This window comes from Mustelus asterias, chromosome 5, assembly GCF_964213995.1.
Source record: "Mustelus asterias chromosome 5, sMusAst1.hap1.1, whole genome shotgun sequence".
Taxonomy (NCBI): domain Eukaryota; kingdom Metazoa; phylum Chordata; class Chondrichthyes; order Carcharhiniformes; family Triakidae; genus Mustelus; species Mustelus asterias.
Window position 1 is genome coordinate 25534091 of NC_135805.1, and position 19389 is coordinate 25553479.

The 19389-nt window shown below is 43.4% G+C and overlaps 1 protein-coding gene and 1 long non-coding RNA gene across 3 annotated transcripts in view; one reads left to right on the plus strand and one right to left on the minus strand.

Moving 5' to 3' along the window:
- The window catches only part of LOC144493418 (uncharacterized), a 583821-nt gene that overhangs the window by 547136 nt on the left and 17296 nt on the right, over window positions 1-19389 (plus strand). Inside the window, exon 11 of the long non-coding RNA XR_013497740.1 lies at window positions 12566-12620. This is a non-coding gene — a long non-coding RNA (uncharacterized LOC144493418). The remainder of the gene's footprint in view (window positions 1-12565; window positions 12621-19389) is intronic.
- The window catches only part of acoxl (acyl-CoA oxidase-like), a 427580-nt gene that overhangs the window by 8002 nt on the left and 400189 nt on the right, over window positions 1-19389 (minus strand). The gene's annotated exons all lie outside the window — the stretch shown is intronic.

Here is a 19389-nt window from a genome sequence, read left to right on the forward strand (position 1 = left end):
AAACATGAGTGAGACAGAAATGCTGAAACTACAGACTAGTTAGCCTGACATCAATCATTGTGAAAATGCTGGCATCCATTATCAAGGAAATGGTAACAGGGTACTTTAAAAAAATCATGAGAAGGCAGAGTCAACATCGTTTTACGAAAGGAAAATGAAATTTGACAAATCCACTAGTCCCTGGGTAGTACAGAACTTGAGTATTGCTGCAAAAAGGAACTTGCTGTCAAAATTCTTCACCTTGCACTCATCAGGTCAGACACCAGAATGCCAAATTTCAAAGGGAGCAACAAATTATACTATGAGGAAAGGGTGTTGACTGGTCGGCAAGTTGACTTTGAGTGATGGAAACATTGGCATGGAAATACACCAGGGAATTATTGAGCCCCACAGTTTTGTTTAACCAGAAGTAGACACGATGCCTGGACATGTACCTTTTGTCCATCAAGAACAGGCCCTTGCATATGAATATAAATAACTTCTAGCAAGCATAAGTGAGCCACTTTGCAATTCCAACTGATAATCTTAAATTGATTGTTAATGTAATTCTTAGCACACACAGGATTGTACACCAAGTGCTGTCCAATTGTGGAATCACATTTAATACTGAGCATTATGTACTGCGTTTTGCAAACACTAGCTGTTTGAGTGCAGCCAGACTGACTGGTAGCCTGCCCTCTCACTGGTTGACGCTCCCCCCGCCGGCCAACCCTCCCGCTTACTGCCTCTCCAGCTTGCACCTTGCCTACACAACCCTGCAACTCAAAGATACACTCATGCCGTAAGTTGCTTCCTGCCTCCTGCCACTCATCTCCCAAACCATCGCTCACAGCAAGGCTTCGGGAGAGGGAAGCTGCATGCAGGAAGGTCGGCCAGCTGGAGGGTGGGTGAGGAGGAGGGTCAGTGAGTGGGAGGATTGGTGGGTAGGAGAGTTGGCGATTGGGAAGGTCAGCGAGTGGGAGGTTTGGCTGGTGAGAGGGTCCAGAATGGGAGGGGTTTCCAGTGGGAGATTTGGTGATCTGGAGGGTCTGCAGCGGGAGGGTTGTTGGGCGGAAGGATCGGCCAAGAGGAAGGTCAATCAGTGGGGGAGTTAGCGAGCATAACTGATGGCAACCCAGAGGGTTGCGGAATGGGAGGAGCGAGGAACAGAAGAGGCAGCAAGTGGGAAATAAGGCGAGTGGGAGGTAAGTAGAAAGTGTATATTTATTTTATGTTTTCTTAGTTCATTTTATTTTAAATGTTATTTCTTTTAAAACACAATAAAATAGTCATATGTAGTATTTAAATTTAAAGGATATAATGTTTTAATGTCTTTTCCTGATGGAAAAAGTACTGCAGAACCTAATGGCATGGTGGCATAGTGGTTAGCATTGCTGCTTCACAGAGCGAGGGACCCGGGTTCGATTATGGTCTTGGGTGACTGTGCGGAGTTTGCATCTGCATCCTGTGTCTGTGTCTTCTTCTGAATGCTCCAGTTTCTTCTCACACTCCAAAGATGTGTGCGTTAGGTTGATTGGCCATGCTAAATTGCCCTTTAGTGTCAGGGGGGTTAGCAGGGTAAATATGTAGGGCCTGGGTGGGATTGTTGTCAGTGCAGTCTTGATGGGCCTCCTTCTGCACTGTAGGGATTCTATGAACTAAAGCTTTTACATTGGTTGTAATGGGAAAATCTGGTTCATTTAAAGTTGCCCTTTTAAGGAATGCAACCTCAATGTTAAGCAAAGAATTGCTGTACAGAAAGCAATTAAGAAGGCTAATGGGACATTGGCCTTTATTGCAAGGGGATTGGAATATAATAATAAGGAAATATTGCTTCAACCGAACATGCCTTTGGTGAGATCACACCTGGTGTATTGTGTACAGATCTTTAGAGTCTGTACACCAGATGTCTGTGGATGTTCAGTCACTGAGTATATTTAAGGCAGAGATCAATAGAATTTTGAACTCTAAGGGAATCAAGGGAAATAAGGATAGGGCTGGAAAGTGAAGTTTATGTCAAAGAGCAGCCAAGATAGTATTGAATGGCAGAGCAGGATCAAGGGGCCAGTGGACTGACAAATGGCAGATGGAGTTTAATTCAGACAAATGCAAGGTAATGCATTTTGGTAGATTGAACCAGGGTAGGACTTACTCAGTTAATGGTAGGGCATTGGGGAGAATTACAGAACAAAGAGATCTAGGGGTACATGTTCATAGCTCCTTGAAAGTGGAGTCACAGGTGGACAGAGTGGTGAAGAAGGCATTCGGCATGCTTGGTTTCATCGGTCAGAACATTGAATACAGGAGTTGGAATGTCTTGTTGAAGTTGTACAAGACATTGGTAAGGCCACACTTGGAATACTGTGTGCAGTTCTGGTCACCCTATTATAGAAAGGATATTATTAAACTGGAGCGAGTGCAGAAAAGATTTACTAGGATGCTACCGGGACTTGATGGTTTGGGTTATAAGGAGAGGCTGGATAGACTGGGACTTTTTTCTCTGGAGCGTAGGAAGCTGAGGGGTGATCTTATAGAGGTCTATAAAATAATGAGGGGCACAGATCAACTAGATAGTCAATATCTTTTCCCAAAAGTAGGGGAGCCTAAAACTAGAGGGCATAGATTTAAGGTGAGATGGGAGAGATACAGAAGAGGCGGGTACAATTTTGTCTTTTAAAAAGCATTTAGATAGTTACATGGGTAAGATGGGTATAGAGGGATATGGGCCAAATGCAGGCAATTGGGATTAGCTTAGGGGTTTAAAAAAAAGGGCGGCATGGACAAGTTGGGCCGAAGGGCCTGTTTCCATGCTGTAAACCTCTATGACTCTATGGCTGAATGGGCATCTCCTGCTCCTATTTCTTATGTTCTTATATTCTAAAATTTGTTAATTTTCATGCCCATTTCTATCATCTGTGAGAAACAAGGGTTGCATCAACCAGTGTTCCAAGATCAATATAAAAGAAGCTATGGTTTTCCTCCATGTATAAGACCCACATTTGGACTTGATAATATAAGCTAAATGCTGCTGATGCATTTTTGTACATATTTATTAGAAACAGGGCTACCTTTCCTATGTCCGAGAAATAAAGCAATGAAAGTTAAGAATAAGATTAAGAAAATATTTTATGATGTAATAAACTGAGATATTGGCCCGAGGGGGATATGGAATGTCCAACAGATTTCATTCAACATTCACTTAATTACCTTCTGTCACAGAAGCATTTTCATTCGCAGATTTCCTACAAATATGAAACACAACACCTAAATTCACACAAAATGATACTCAAAAACATTATTTGACCATTTATTCTTCAAGATGAATTTATCAGCTGATGGTATAGTGGTATTATCACTGGACTAGTAATGCAGAGGCCCAGGGTAATACTCTGGGACCTGGGTTTGAATCCCACCATGGCAGATGGTGAAATTTGAATTCAATCTGAAATAAATCTGGAATTAAAAGTCTAATGATGACTATGAAACCATTGTCATAGAGTCAGAGAAGTTTACAGCATGGAAACAGGCCCTTCGGCCCAACTTGTCCATGGCGCCTTTTTTTTTAAAACCCCTAAGCCAATCCCAATTGCCTGCATTTGGCCCATATCCCTCTATACCCATCGTACCCATGTAACTATCTAAATGCTTTTTAAAAGACAAAATTGTACCCGCCTCTACTACTACCTCTGGCAACTTGTTCCAGACACTCACCACCCTCTGTGTGAAAAAATTGCCCCTCTGCACACTTTTGTATCTCTCCCCTCTCACATTAGACCAAAGCCCTCTAGTTTTAGACTCCCCTACCTTTGGGAAAAGATATTGACTATCTAGCTGATCTGTGCCCCTCATTATTTTATAGACCTCTATAAGATCGCCCCTCAGCCTCCTACGCTCCAGAGAAAAAGTCCCAGTCTATCCAGCCTCTCCTTATAACTCAATCCATCAAGTCCCGGTAGCATTCTAGCAAATCTTTTCTGCACTCTTTCTAGTTTAATAATATCCTTTCTATAATAGGGAGACCAGAATTGCACACAGTATTCCAAGTGTGGCCTTACCAATGTCTTGTACAACTTCAACAAGACATTCCAACTCCTGTATTCAATGTTCTGACCGATGAAACCAAGCATGCCGAATGCCTTCTTCACCACTCTGTCCACCTGTGACTCCACTTTCCAGGAGCTATGAACATGTACCCCTAGATCTCTTTGTTCTGTAACCCTCCCCAACACCCTACCATTAACTGAGTGAGTTAATTGTCAATCGTTGTAAAAACCCATCTGGTTCACTAATGCCCTTTAGGGAAGGAAATCTGCTGTCCTTACCTGTTCTGGCCTACATGTGACTCCAGACGCACTGCAGTGTGGTTGACTCTTAAAAGCCCACGGGGATGGGCAATAAATGCTGGCTCAGCCAGTGACACCCACATCCCATGAAAGAATATTAAAAAAAGTTCTCCTTGACTCTAATTAGATTTACAATTCTTACCATATAGTTTCTACTAATCATTCTGTAGATCCTCAGTTTCATTCAAAATCATCAGGATTCAAATCTACATCTACACCTATTTCCTCAATGTTTGCTAATAGTCTGAATATCTCATCATTAGTGTCAAAGGCAATATCTGTAGTATCACTCACTACACGTCTGTATTTTCTGTTTGTTGAAGCATTAAATACTTCTTGACAGAACACATTATTAGTTCTTCCACCTTGAGCCAAAATTGAAAAAAGCTTCTTAGCTACTCAGATGTTATATTTTTTGATGCTTTTTGAAAGGTGTTTTAATTTTGTTGCTGTTATTTCCAAAGAAGAGCTCTCAGGTGGTTCACTTAAAAGTGGCAATAGTATTTTACTATTTGCATAATACATTGAAGATGGCTCTTTTTTTCCCCCAGTGTTTTGTGCTACACTATTCATCCACCTCTGACCTGCTGCCGATATCATATTCTGGGTTTGACTCAGAACTATGAGGAGGAGCATAGAGGAAAGCTTCCTTAAAGAGTCTTGTTTGCCGATGTTCAGCTGTGGTTGTTCTTGCATTGTGTTGCTTTCTGTCAATCTCTTGCCTCCTTTCTCTAGTCTCTTCACCTTCCCTGGCCCTGTGTGCCACTTGCCACTTTCCCTTGCCAATAATCTTTTCTGCCTCAGAACACAGCATGACATGAAACAAATAAAATGAGAGAAATTAACTATGATAGTAGGTTGGGGATTTATGACGTAAATATGACATATGAGTTCAGGTGTCAGCAGAGACGCATGTAGGTAGGATTCCCTACTCAAATGTCTTTGTGCACCCCCCCTCCACCCATGTAGATGGCTAAATGTCAACTGCCCTACAACATGCCCCTTTGTCCAAGGTATCATCCTACTATGTTTAGCTGAGATTGGCCCGAAGACCTTGGAGGAGTTTGCCACCAGCCAGACATTTCGATTTGACTTGATATGACATAGAATATAGATTGTTTGCTGTGGCTTATTTACTGTCCAAACTCCACCCATTTTAAGACCATTTTAAGGTGCTTTGGAATATCACTGGGATGTGATACAGTATTAGGCAAGTAGCCGTAGAAAAGTGGAATCCTTTTTCCCAAAAGGCTGTGGACAGTAGCGCAAATGGAGACCAAGATCAATAGATTTCTGCTGCGCCTCAAAGGCAGGAAAATTGAGCTGATGTACAGATAAGCTGCAATCTAACTGAATGGCAGGGAAGGCCCCAGGGACTGCTCTTCCTAATATTTCTATGGCCCTAGATAAATTAAAGCTATTTCTTCCCTGCCTACTGTATTTAACATCAATATGTCAATGACCAAAAGCAACAGCTCTGAAAGGCAGACAAAACAAGGTAGTGTGTCTCTTTTTGGAATCAAATACTGAAACAGCTCAAACACACTGGCCAGAATTCTCTGGCCATTCACGCCCCACCACTGCTGTCAGCGAGAACAGAGAATTCGGCGCACAGCCAAGTCTCCGTTGACTGCAGCGAGACCGGAGAATCCGGCCACTGTGTTTATATTAGTAAATTAACTTGTAGCAATTTTGTTTTACTTGCACTTATACTGGCAAATATTTATCTGGCAACCAGCTTAGTGATTAAAATCTGATTATATGGTAATTAAAACATTGCTATTTATGGGAACTTGCTTTGCATAAATTGGCTGCTGTTGTTTCCTGCATTACAACAGTGAACTACACTTCAAATAGAATTTCATTGACTATGGAGCACTTTGGAATATCCTGAAAGCACTTCGGGGCATTGTGAAAGGCATTATATCAACACAAGTTATTTATTTCAATTTCACATTTAACCCCATTAATTGAGTGATATGGAGTAAGGCGAGAGCAAAACACCATGGCATGGACCAGTTGGGCCGAATGAACCGCTTCCATGCCGTATATTCAATGTAACAGTTGCTCTTAATTCTACGAGAGAAGATACTTGGGATGCAGAGGCCACATGTGGCATTGTTGATAGACTAGTGATTCAGAGACCCAGGGCAATGCTCTGGGGACCCGAGTTCATATCCCACTACGGCTTATAGTGAAATTCGAATTCAATAAAAATCTGGAAGTAAAAGTCTAATGATGACCATGAAACCATTGGCGACTGTCATAAAACCCATCACTAATGTCCTTTAGAGAAGGAAATCTGCTGTCCTTACCTGGTCTGGTCTATACGTGACTCCAGAGCCACAGCAATGTGGTTGACACTTAATGCCCTCAGAGATGGGCAATAAATGCTGGCACGGTCAGTGATGCCCACATCCCATGAATGAATTTTTTAAAAATCACGTCGTCTAATGGTAACAATGGAGGGGTAGATTTTCGGCTTGCTGTTTGAGTGTAAAGTTGTAGTCACCCGTAACCGAAACAAAAAGATCGGGTGTTTTTTTTTGTAGGAGCAAGCAGTGTGAAACACCAGCTTCATGCCCAGGCAGCAAGTTTAAAATCCACCCCATGGTGTCACTGGCCAGCCATTCAATGTGAGGTACGGTTTCTGCTATTCCCTTGCTTCAGCTCATTTATTATTTTCCCTGTGCATTTTCACAAACCAGAGGTAACTGACATTTCAACATTTCCAGGACCCTGGCACTTCTAATTCATAGGAACATAGAAAATAGGAGCAGGAGTAGGCCATTCGTCCCTTTGAGCCTGCTCCACCATTCATTATGTTCATCCAGCTCAATAGCCTGATCTTACCTTCCCCTCCGCATCTTTTGATCCCCTTCATCCCAAGAGCTTTATCTAACTCTTCATTGAAAATATACAATGTTTTGGCCTCAACTGCTTTCTGTTGTAGTGAATTTTACAGCTTGCCACTCTTTGGGTGAAGAAATGTCTCCTCATCACAGTCCTAAGAAGTTTAGCCCATATCCTTAAACTGTGACCCCTGGTTCTGGTCACCCCCACCCTCAGGAACATCCTTCCTGCTTCTACCTTGTCTAATTCCCCCCCTCATTCTTCTGAACTCTAGCGAATGTAATCCAACCAATTTAATCTCTCCTCTTGCGTTAGTTGTAATGAAGGGAAGGGGACAAAATTGGAGTTAGTGTGCTGTTGGAAATGGCATCACTGACAACGTTTTTAATTTCTTTGGAAGTGTTACAAACTTAAGATGCAGTGAAGGATAGAAGCTCGCTGCACAGGTGATAAATCCTTGAACTGAATTCACATAATGACATTCAGAACATTGCAGAGCAAACACTCTGCATTATGTACACACCATGGATCTTTTCTTAGTCATTAATGAATTATTTGTTTATTTGTCATGTTCTACTTGCTCCTTCTAAAATTTGCATGACAATGCCTTCAAATATGTATAGATTATATATTCTCTAAAAGAGTGAATATCTATAAAAAGGCAATTTGAAAATAGACTGAATGGTAACCTCTAACCCTAGATGGGACTCACACTAATACTTGCACAAAACAATGACTCAAAATATTGTAGGCAACATCAGAGAGCTAAGAAGCAAATGAAACATTGAATAAGTGGTTTTCATAACACTAACATGACAGAGCGTAAAACCATTTCTTAACATCACTGGTGTTTTTTTTGTTAAATGTCAAAACTGGAAATGTAGAATTAGGGAATGAAGGAAATATAACTCTGGGCCAGGCACTAGAGTGTGGCGACTAGGGGATTTTCACAATAACTTCATTGCAGTATTAATGTAAGCCTACTCGTGACACTAATAAATACATTTTAAAGACTCAGATTTATAGTGTGTCATATCACATGACAAAATATTGCAGACAACTTTGCACAATTAATTTCTGTTAGACTGCAATGGTGTTCCTCCAATTCTGGTCTCTTGCATATCCCAAGTTTCATCGTTCTACCATTGGCGGCTGTGCCTTCAACTGTCTAGGCATTAACCCTCTTGTCCTTGCACCAAGTTTACGATTAACTAATATTCCTTTGTGTGGCGCAGTGTTGAATTTTGTTTGATAATATTCCTGTGGGCAATTTGCTTTGTTAAGGGCGTTATGTAACTGCTGCTGTTGCTAGTACGTGCTGTGACATAAGCAATAGTTCAGCAGGTTTAGTTCTCCAGCATCACATTTTATGTTATCAACAGGCACCCATTGTTTACTGATTATAGCATTGAGCAGCTGACATGTTTAAGTTCTCATCACTAACCTTGTTTATTGGCCAGAAGATCCTTTTCACCTCTTGGACAGTGAAATAGGATTCAAATCTAGACTGGGTCAGAGGCCAAAGAAATGGGAGGGGAATGGGGGGAACAAGACAAACATACAGGAGTCTACTGAGCCACCTGCATCCATCAATCCTTTGCCGGGATTCTATTTCAAGTGCATATATAAAAAGAGATGCACTGCTTAATGAGTCAGCAAGCATTACTAGTTAAATAATTGTTTTGTGACACCCAGTTGTGAACAGCTGTTAAAACCTTGACTTCTAAACAGCACTGGTTTTATTGATGTGGGATGGCAGTTTTTCTTCATGTCGCATGCAGATGGGCTGTAAACGTGGTTTCACTCTGGCTGGTTACAGGCGAGGGAGACTGTTGTCGAATAAATTCTTGTCGAAGCAATGTTCCGAGTTAATGAGCCTCCAGTGACTCACAGATTACAATCTATGTGCTGACAATGGGAGCTGGCTGGATAGTGAAAACACACAATTTACTCAAAGCTGGTAGTTAATTAAATGATAGAGTTTTTTTTTAAACAGAAATCTCAAGGGCATCTTCATCATTGTACATTAATTACAACACAGTCTTCGTCATTAATTGGGATAATGTGGGGATAATGTGGGGTTATGGGGATAGGGCTGGCGTAAGATGCTGTGTTGGAGAGTCGGTGCAGGCTCAATGGGCCAAATGGCCTCCTTATGTACTGTAGGGATTCTATGAGTCAAAGAAAAATGCTGCGTAAATGCCTCTGACTCACATTCAATCCTGTTTACCAGACAAGGTTGGCAGTCGATTTGTACACAGCAAGATGTCACAAACCATAATGGGCCAGGTTTGATTTGATTTGATTTATTATTGTCACATGTATTAACATACAGTGAAAAGTATTGTTTCCCTGCGCGCCATACAGACAAAGCATACTGTTCATAGAGAAGGAAACGAGAGAATGTAGTCATTGTTAAAGAGTTTAAAAGAGATAGAATGAAGTTTTAGAACATAGAATGAGAGTAAAAGATAGAATTAGAAGTATGCTGGGCACAGCTTGCAAGAAGTTGCCTCGCTCCGGCGCCATCTTGGAAGTCCCAGATAAGTGACTTTTTTGCGGGGTAATGGGGGACAGGCTTCAATTGTGAGATTAATGTTGACAGCACACTGGGGAGAACCCCCTCCCTCCCCATGTTGTAGGAGCTAATGACACCCACCTGAACATGTTTAACATGTTATCTGAAAGACAACAAAGAACAATACAGCACAGGAACAGGCCCTTCGGCCCTCCAAGCCCGTGCCGCTCCCTGGTCCAAACTAGACCATTCTTTTGTATCCCTCCATTCCCACTCCGTTCATATGGCTGTCTAGATAAGTCTTAAACGTTCCCAGTGTGTCCGCCTCCACCGCCTTGCCTGGCAGCGCATTCCAGGCCCCCACCACCCTCTGTGTAAAATATGTCCTTCTGATATCTGTGTTAAACCTCCCCCCCTATGAGACATACTCAAGCAGCCCTAGTCAATGTTTGTGCTTTTCCAGCGGGACTCACCAGATGGTGATTAGTTGCAGAAATGCTTATTAATTATTCTCTTCCTAAGCTCAGAGAAAGAAAGACTTCAGGATGTCCCAAAATGCTTTACGAGCCAGTGGCCAACCAACTCAAGAACAGCTTCTTCCCTGTTGCCATCAGACTTTTGAATGGTCCTTTCATTTATTAAGCTGATCTTTCTCTTCACCCTATGTGTAACTGTAACACCACATTCTGCACCCTCTCCTTTCCTTCTCCCTTATGTACTCTATGAATGGTATGTTTTGTTTGTACAGCGCGCAAGAAACAATACTTTTCACTGTATCTCAATACATGTGACAATAATAAATCAACTCAGATCAAAAGTGCAGTCTCCGTTGTCATGTTGGAAAGAGAAGAGGTCGCAAGGCCAGTTCTTGCACCTCTCTAGCAGTCTGGAAACAAGCAACAAGCTCAGAGTGGGAATCAAACCAATGACTGTTGAGTTCTTTACTCTGAGATACCTACTGGGTACAGGGGAAGTGGGGGAGAGATCCACCATCCAGGGCCATTCATCTTCACCTCCTGGTGATAGATGCTTTGCAAAGATTAGTCATTAATCCTTAAACGGCCTGTGAAATGACAGGAGATGGTTCACTAAAGCACTTATTCCTCCTCCTGCTGCCCAACCCCACCTATAGCCCCCCCGTCCACCCCCATCAACCAATACGTTGAGTCCTCCTATCTGGAATATGTGTAAGGTTATATATATTCTGCTGTATACAGATTTCATTTATGATAGCTTTAACTTGCAGCCTTAAGACTTATCGTGTAATGATCAGTGCCATTTGAGGTTTAACAGGTCAGGTTTCAGAAATGTCATGGGTTTCAGTGTGGAAATCATGAAATCTAAATGAAGATGTGCAGGATTGTGCTGCATAGGACCCTGAACCACAATGATCAGAGGTGGTTACATCCCTCAAAATATTGCAAAGTACTGTTAAGGGGTTTGTAGCACAAAATATTTATACCACAAAACTTTTAACCTTTAAACTCTGGTGTTAAGTTGGCCAGTGAATAAATGTTTATTAGTTTCCTGGAGTTTCAGCACCAAAAGAACAAAAACAAAGCACAAATCAAAAACTGGTATATCTATATACTGAAAGATATGATTTGGAGATGCCGGCGTTGGACTGGGGTGGGCACAGTAAGAAGTCTCACAACACCAGGTTAAAGTCCTCACCTGATGAAGGAGCAGCGCTCTGAAAGCTCGTGATTCCAAATAAACCTGTTGGACTTTAACCTGGTGTTGTGAGACTTCTTACTATATAATGAAACACAGCCCGTGTGCTAATAAGTGTCCCTCATCAGCTCATACACACCAGGTGATTGTGTATACTGAAGAACTAGGGCTGCACTTTTCGTGTTACCTTAGCTGTATTTCAACCAGCAGATTGGTGTGAACTCGGATGGGCAACAAAAGCTGTACTTGCCAGAGCAATGCCCACATCCCATGAAAGAATCCCATGGAAGAATTTTGAAAATATGCATAGAACAGTAGTGTCCTCACATCAGTATTGAGGTAGTTTCCCCCAACAGATGTTGACCAATGTTGCAGTATAGTTTCAAAGGCACCAACAACCTCAGATGTACATTGCCAGTTTGCATGTACAAGGGGAGACAAGGCCTAGTGGTATTGTCACTAGACCATTAACACGGAAACTCAGCTAAGGTTCTGGGGACCCGGGGTTTGAATCCCGCCACAGCAGATGGTGAAATTTGAATTCAATAAAAAATATCTGGAATTACGAATCTACTGATGACCATGAAACGATTGTTGGAAAAACCCATCTGGTTCACTAATGTCCTTTAGGGAAGGAAATCTGCCATCCCTACCTGGTCTGGGCTACATGTGACTCCAGACACACAGCAATGTGGTTGACTCTCAACTGCCCTCTGGACAAGGGCAACTAGGGATAGGCAATAAATATTGGCCGGCCAGCAACGCCAATGTCCCATGAATGAGTAAATATGTGAGTTGAAATAATGATGTTGCCAGACTGTTGAACTGTAGGGGGTATCACAGCTGAGTCCTAATCCTGTCGACACGTACAAACCTTCCAGAAGAACCTCCTGGATAGTGATCAGGAGCAGGCACCCCGTGATGGACAGCTGGAAGTTGTAGGCCAGGGTGGGGGGAGTGGGCATCAACAAGGAGGTTTGCTCTTGTAGCTGTTGTTCCTGTATCGTTGCACACAGCCCCCAAACTCCCACCCTCCCCGCCCCACGAGTTGGATCAATATTACTTATCACATTAAGGATATACATAATATACAGGAATTTGCTAAATAAAGACAGTGGTCAAGAGAGCTTTTTGCAAACTGTACAAAGTTTCCCGTTTGTGTTTGATGATTAAACGTCTGTCTTTGTTTTGATTTCAGATGACAAGAAAGAGATGCAGATAAGCTTTCGGGAGTAATGAGGGAAGCGATGGAAGTAAGTAAACAGCCAAGGAAATTTCTGTTCTTAAAAAATCCTGCCGATTTTTCTCCCCTCTCCTGATGCTGTGACAGTACATTTCCACAGCTGCTCAGTGCTTTCTAGTACCACTATCCAGGTGTGAGATCCTGACAGAGATCCTGGTAGGATAGTCAACCAAAAGGGTAGGGAAAGCGCAGCGCAGAGCAATCCTGTCACCAACTGACACCCACAAAATGCTCAACTCTGTGTGGTAACGGGGCTGCAGGAGATTATGAGAATTGGACACTGGTATTTTCCCCCTCCCCTAACTCAAGGCACGAAAGGCTACCGTATCAACCTCAACAACTGCTCCTGCTACCTGCCGACTCGTGCGTGTCTACTGAAGCTGGAGTTTTCCTGCTCTGTTGCCATCGGGAAATTTCCAATTTTTAGATCGTTTTGCGACGGTCGTTTCAATTTACTTCTGTAAAGGGTAATTAAAGAACCTCAGTCCTTCAAATCTCTGACAATTAACCTCACTGGCTAGTAAACTATGCACAGCGCATGGCAGATTTCCAATTGAGGCTCCTGGCAGGCAACTCTCCCAAGCAGGAGCAGAAAGTAAAAGAATAGCACCTAATATAAGCAAATACGGTAAAAATAAATACTCAACCCACAGTTAGTAACTGTTTGAACAGAAGTGATGTTCACTTGAAACTAACCTGATCTAATTAAACAGGATAAATGCTGCTGCATTAATAGGATCTTTCCCTCTCCTTTAATGCAGCTTGTTTGTGAGACAGAGAGAGACACACACACACACGTGCGCACACACGCATATACACACAGACACACAAATACACACGCACACATATACACACGCACAGACACCCACACGCACATACACACACACACACATACAGACGCACACAGACACACACACACACATTTACACACACACAGACACACACATACACACGCACACACACATACATGCACACAGACACACGCACACACACACACGCACACACACACACAGTCATTTTGGCTTTGATACATTTTAGGAAATAAGCATAGATTCGATATTACTCAGAAAAGATAACTTAGTGGTCACTGACCACAACTTGTTTTCAAAATATTAACAGTACCTCTTTTCCATTTCTGCAATATTTCTCGTCAGTCTATTTATTTCTCACCACGTTCCGAAGTAGGGCTCTGCTTTTTCCCTCAGTAAGACCATAAGATATAGGAGCAGAATTAGGCCATCGAGTCTGCTCCGCCATTCGATCATGGCTGATATGTTTCTCAACCCCATTCTCCCGTCTTTTCCCCATAATCTTTGATCCCCTCATCAATCAAGAATCTATATAACTCTGTCTTAAATATACTCAATGACTTGCGCTCCATAGCCTTCTGTGGCAATGAATTCCATAGATTCAAAATCCTCTGGCTGAAGAAATTCCTCCTCATCTCGGTTCTAAAGGGTCGTCCCTTTATTCTGAGGGTGTGCCCTCGGATCCTCGTCTCGCCCACCAATGGATACATCTTTCTCACATCCATTCTGTCCAAGCCTTTCAGTATTCTGTAAGTTCCAATGAGATCCTCCCTCCCCCATCCTTCTAAATGTTTCACCTAATTCTCAGCTTGTCGGTATACCTTTATGTACATTTAACAGCATTAACCAATTGAAGCCAGATCCCAGATTCTGAATCAAAAGACCAATATAGAAGTGTCTTAAATGTGCAACACAAGGGTTTGGCTCAGAACTCCATCACTAAAGGAAGTCTCACATTAAAGGAAATCATTTACTGTCAAAAATGACAAAACACGTTGTTGTGGGAATGAAATGCCATTCATATAAGCACAAAGTCTATGGTGCAAAGACAACAAGTCTGATCACTTGACCATATATTATTTTTCTTATATTATGAAAGAAATTCTCCGGACAATTCCATGTCTGTCACTCCGGTAATATCAGTTCCTTGTCCAGTAGCCATTATTTGTAAGCCTTGCCTGTGAGCATCAATGGACCATGAGAAGATGTGACTTTGTGGGAAGGTAGTGTTAGGAAATACAATCAAACCAAAAACCTATGTACTTCCAGTAAGGCTCAGGAGGTGGTGAATTGGTGTGAGAACATTGACTCATTGTCCTTTTCTAACCCAATGTTGCCGTTGTTGCTGACTGTTCCTCGATCCGAGGATGATGCCTACTCAGCATCGTGAGTATCTGCCATGGGTCTTCATGTGGCTAACAGGCCGATTCTTAACCCACATATCTTTAGGCACAAGCAGTGGGGTCTGGAGTGTAAGATTTGCTTCCTTTTCTTTCCTTCGCTGCTGCTGCTCTGCCTCATCATGAGGATGTTGTGATTCAACGCACAATCCAACTTTGATGGACAGGTTGTTGCTACTTTAAAGGATTGATAGTAAGTTCCTTGATGCTGTCACGCATCAAGGAGATCTTCAGAGTGACTTTAAAGCATTTTCTTTCTTTTCCCAGGAACACTGACCATTTGCGAGTTGAGAAAACAGGACCTAGCAAGGGAGATGCTTCCAGTTATCTGGACACAATGTACAAGTCCATTGAAATTGATTGTGCAGGAGTTTTTCCCAAATTCTTGTAGAGCTAGCTTTGAGATGGATACTGGCATTGTTCAATGGTCCTCCAAATTTTCTAGTACTCTTGTGTGTCACAGATAAACATCCCAGGTCTCACTACAGCACAGTGATGACAACTGCTCTGTGCACGAGGGCTTTTGTTGACTTGCGGAAATCTTTGTTGTCAAAAACTCTTCGCTGTACTTTGTAGGAGGCTGATCGAGTGTTGGATCTCCTCATCGATGGTGGGCTTTTGAAAGAGATGGCTGCCAAGGAATGGGAAGTACTCAATATATTCCCGAGTCTCTCCTTCAACATAAATGGGAGGTGGAAAGTATGGCTGACCAGGTGTGAGTTGATAAACGAGTTTTGTTTTGGCAACATTTGAAGAAAGGTTTCTTTATGCAGAATTGAAGCGATCAAGAATGGCTTGAAAATCTGTGATGTGGAGATGCCGGCGTTAGACTGGGGTGGGCACAGTAAGAAGCCTCACAACACCAGGTTAAAGTCCAACAGGTTTATTTGGTATCATGAGCTTTTGGAGCGCTGCTCCTTCATCAGGTGACAGCAACTGATGAAGGAGCAGCGCTCCGAAAGCTCGTGATACCAAATAAACCTGTTGGACTTTAACCTGGTGTTGTGAGACTACTTACTTGGAAATCTGTTACAGAGGGGGCAGCGATACTGCAGTCATCTGTAAACTGTAGATCATGTATGTCCACGGTAGTCAGTTTAGTTTAAAGTTTATTTTATTAGTATCACAAGTAAGGCTTATATTAACACTGCAATGAAGTTACTGTGAAAATCCTCTAGTCACCACACTCCGGCGCCTGTTCGGGTACACTGAGGGAGAATTTAGCATGGCCAATGCACTTAACCATTGTCTTTCGGACAATGGGAGGAAAACGGAGCACCCGGAGGAAATCCACACAAATAAAGGGAGAACGTGCAAACTCTGCATAGAAGTGACCCAAGCCGGTAATCAAACCCGGGTCCATGGCACTGTGCGGCAGCAGTGCGAACCACTGTGCCGCTTAGTTTTAGCTCCGAGGTGACTGAGGTTATTTTTCCATCTCGGCGGCATTGAACATTGACAGCAGAGGGCAGCTGATCTTTGATGAGATGAATGGTCACTGTCAAGTAGATTGTAAATAGTATTGGGGCTATCACACAGTCTTGCGTGGCTGCAAATCCACGTCGCAGTCCTGAAGTTGGTGGAGGGGGCAAGGTGGGGGTTGAGGCTGGGGGGGTGGGGGAGGAGTGGTCGGGGGTGTTGTTCACTTTAAACTTGCCACATCTTGGCACTTGGTGGATGTTCATCATTGATCAAACAAGTTTATGAGCTATCCAATAGGCAGCAGTTCATCGCATGGATCAAGCGATACAGATGTCACTTATATCTTTGACCTGAACTGTGACATCATCCAGGAGGAACCAATGCTTTGATCTAGGGTGCCTCCATGTGATTTTGTACTGGTCTTTCTGGCAGAAGATGGTGTTTGTCACAATGAGGCCACTTTGTCAGCTGGTGGACGCCATTTTCCCACCTCCTTTTTCCCAATGGTTCCCCTCCAGACATCCAGGTCACAGCCAACCCTGGCATTAAAGTCCCCAGAAGGGTGATCTTTTCTTCTGTAGGATGACAGTGAGGACTTCACCAAGATCAAAATAGAACTTTTCCTTAATATCGTCATTGGAGTCAAGCATCGAGGCATTAGCACTGACGACAGTGGCGTGTTGGTTATGACTGAGTTTAAGTGCCATAAGCCTTCAATTTATACAAGTGCATCGAAAATACTGGTCAGAATTCTCCACTCACATCCACATTACCGCTGCCAGCGAGAATGGAGAATTTGGCGCTCAGCCAAATCTCCATTCACAGCAGCGGGACTGTAGAATCCCAGCTCCAGGCAAGGTCAGTTTTGCCACCGTTTTGGATAGAACAACCAACTCTGTGGACACAAGGGTTGCTGCCAGTCTTTCCGTTCCAGTAGGTGGTGTATCCCCTTGCTTGTCCCTTCAGCTGCCCCTCACCAGTCTTACTGAGGGCAGCGATGTCAGTCTGGAGTCTTGCTAGCTGACAGGTTATGATTACAGTTCTTCTTTCTGGACGGTCACTCTTGAGTGCTCTAACATTCCAAGTTGCAGAATTGAGAGTTTTCTTTCTTTGGCCACAATGGTGGTAATCTGCAGGGTGTGGTTTCCCAGCCAGGAGGAAGTGGGACAGTCTATTTTTAGAGCACCTGCTCCAGCCCCCCCTTCCCATTTAGGGTGAGCAGAGGACTGCTCAGTCACAGATGAACCCAAAGACACCTCTGTCCCAACACAGATGTCCAAAAACCTTCATATATCTGTTGCCTGTGTGCAGGTTCTGGACTAGGGATCCCAGGTTCACAACCCCTTCACTAATTCCCCATTGCCACAGAACTTGGCAAATTGACCCGAGTAAATGGCCACCTGTGACTGTGTTTAATGTGGGAATCTTGGGGCACTGTCACTGTCCACTTGATCTTCACAGGTTGGTGATCAGACCTCAGTGGTGTGTCATGCCACAATGACCAGGACCACCCTGCTGCTGCAGCCTTCTTCTGCTCTTACTTGTTCTGTCACTGAGGACCTTTTGGACTGCACTTTGTCTGGCACCTCCCCCCTCCACAAACTTGCCTCAATGGGTGGCTCCAACAGAATTCAACACCGTCCAGGACAAACCAGCCTCCTTGACTGGTGGCCTTTCCACCACCTTAAACCATTGAGGGAGGCAGTGGCGTTGTGTCATTGGATTTGTAATCCCGAGATCCAGGGCAATGCTCTGGGGACCCGGGTTCGAATCCTACCACTGCAGATGGTTAAATTTGAATTCACTAAAAATCTGGAATTAAAAGTCTAATGATGACCACGAAACCATTGTCAATTGTCGTAAAAATCCCATCTGGTTCACTAATGTCCTTTAGGAAAGGAAATCTGCCTTCTTTACCTGGTTTGGCCTACATATGAATCCAGGCCCACTGCAATGTGTCTGACTCTTAAAATGCCCTCAGGGATGGTTAATAAATGTTAGTCCAGCCAGCGATGCCCACATCCCATGAATGATGAGATAAAAAAAACTGTCTCCATAGAATCCCTACAGTGCAGTAGGAGGTCATTCAGCCCATCAAGTCTGCATCAACCACAATCCCACCCAGACACCTATTCCCGTAACCTTTCATATTTACCTTGCTAATCCCCCTGACACTATGGTTAACTTAGCATGGCCAATTAATCTAACCCGCACATCTTTGGACTGTGGAACGAAACTGGAGCACCCGGAGGAAACCCACGCCGACACGGGGAGAATGTGCAAACTCCACACAGACAGTGACCCGAGGCCGGAATTGAACCCGGGTCCCTGGCGCTGTGAGGCAGCAGTGCTAACCACTGTGCCACCGTGCCGATGCTCAGTAGCAGCAGGGTGTACCGCCTACAAAAAGCACTGCAGCAACTTGCCAAGGTTCCTTCAACAGCATCTATAAAGCTTGTGACCTCTACCACCTAGAGGCACAAGGGCAGCAGATGCATGGGAATACCACCATCTGCAAGTCTCTCACCATCCTGACTTCGAAAATAATCGCCGTTCTTTCATTGTCACTGGGTCAAAATCCTGGAGCTCCTTTCTTAACAGCAGTGGGTGTGAAGGTGGCTCACCATCACTTTCTCAAGGGCCAATTAGGGATGGGCAACAAATGCTGGCCTAGTCAGCAATGCCCACATACCGTGAAAGAATTAAAAAGAGCTCCTGACGGCATTGCTCAAGGGATTGTCAAAGTGCAGAAGCCTCTTCACCACATCAAGGTAGCAATCCACAGAGGGAGCCACAGAGTAACACCTTAACACCACCACAGCATAGATCAGATAAGTCTGTGTGAACCAGGAATTGAAGCCCAGACTATCTTAGTCTTTATGACTTAGATACTCGCTGGAAAAGCCAGGAAGGGGAGAGTATGTTCAGAACAGAACTGATGAGGGGGGTTTAAGTGGGACAGCAGAACAATTGTCAATCACACCCAACATTATTATTTTAGGAAGCAAAAGCAAAATATTGTAGTTGCTGAAAATCTGAAATAAAAACAGAAATGCCGGGAATAATCATTGGGTCAGGCAGCATCTATGGAGGGAGGAACAGCGTTAACATGTAGTTTAGTTACAAGGTCATTGACCTGAAATATTAA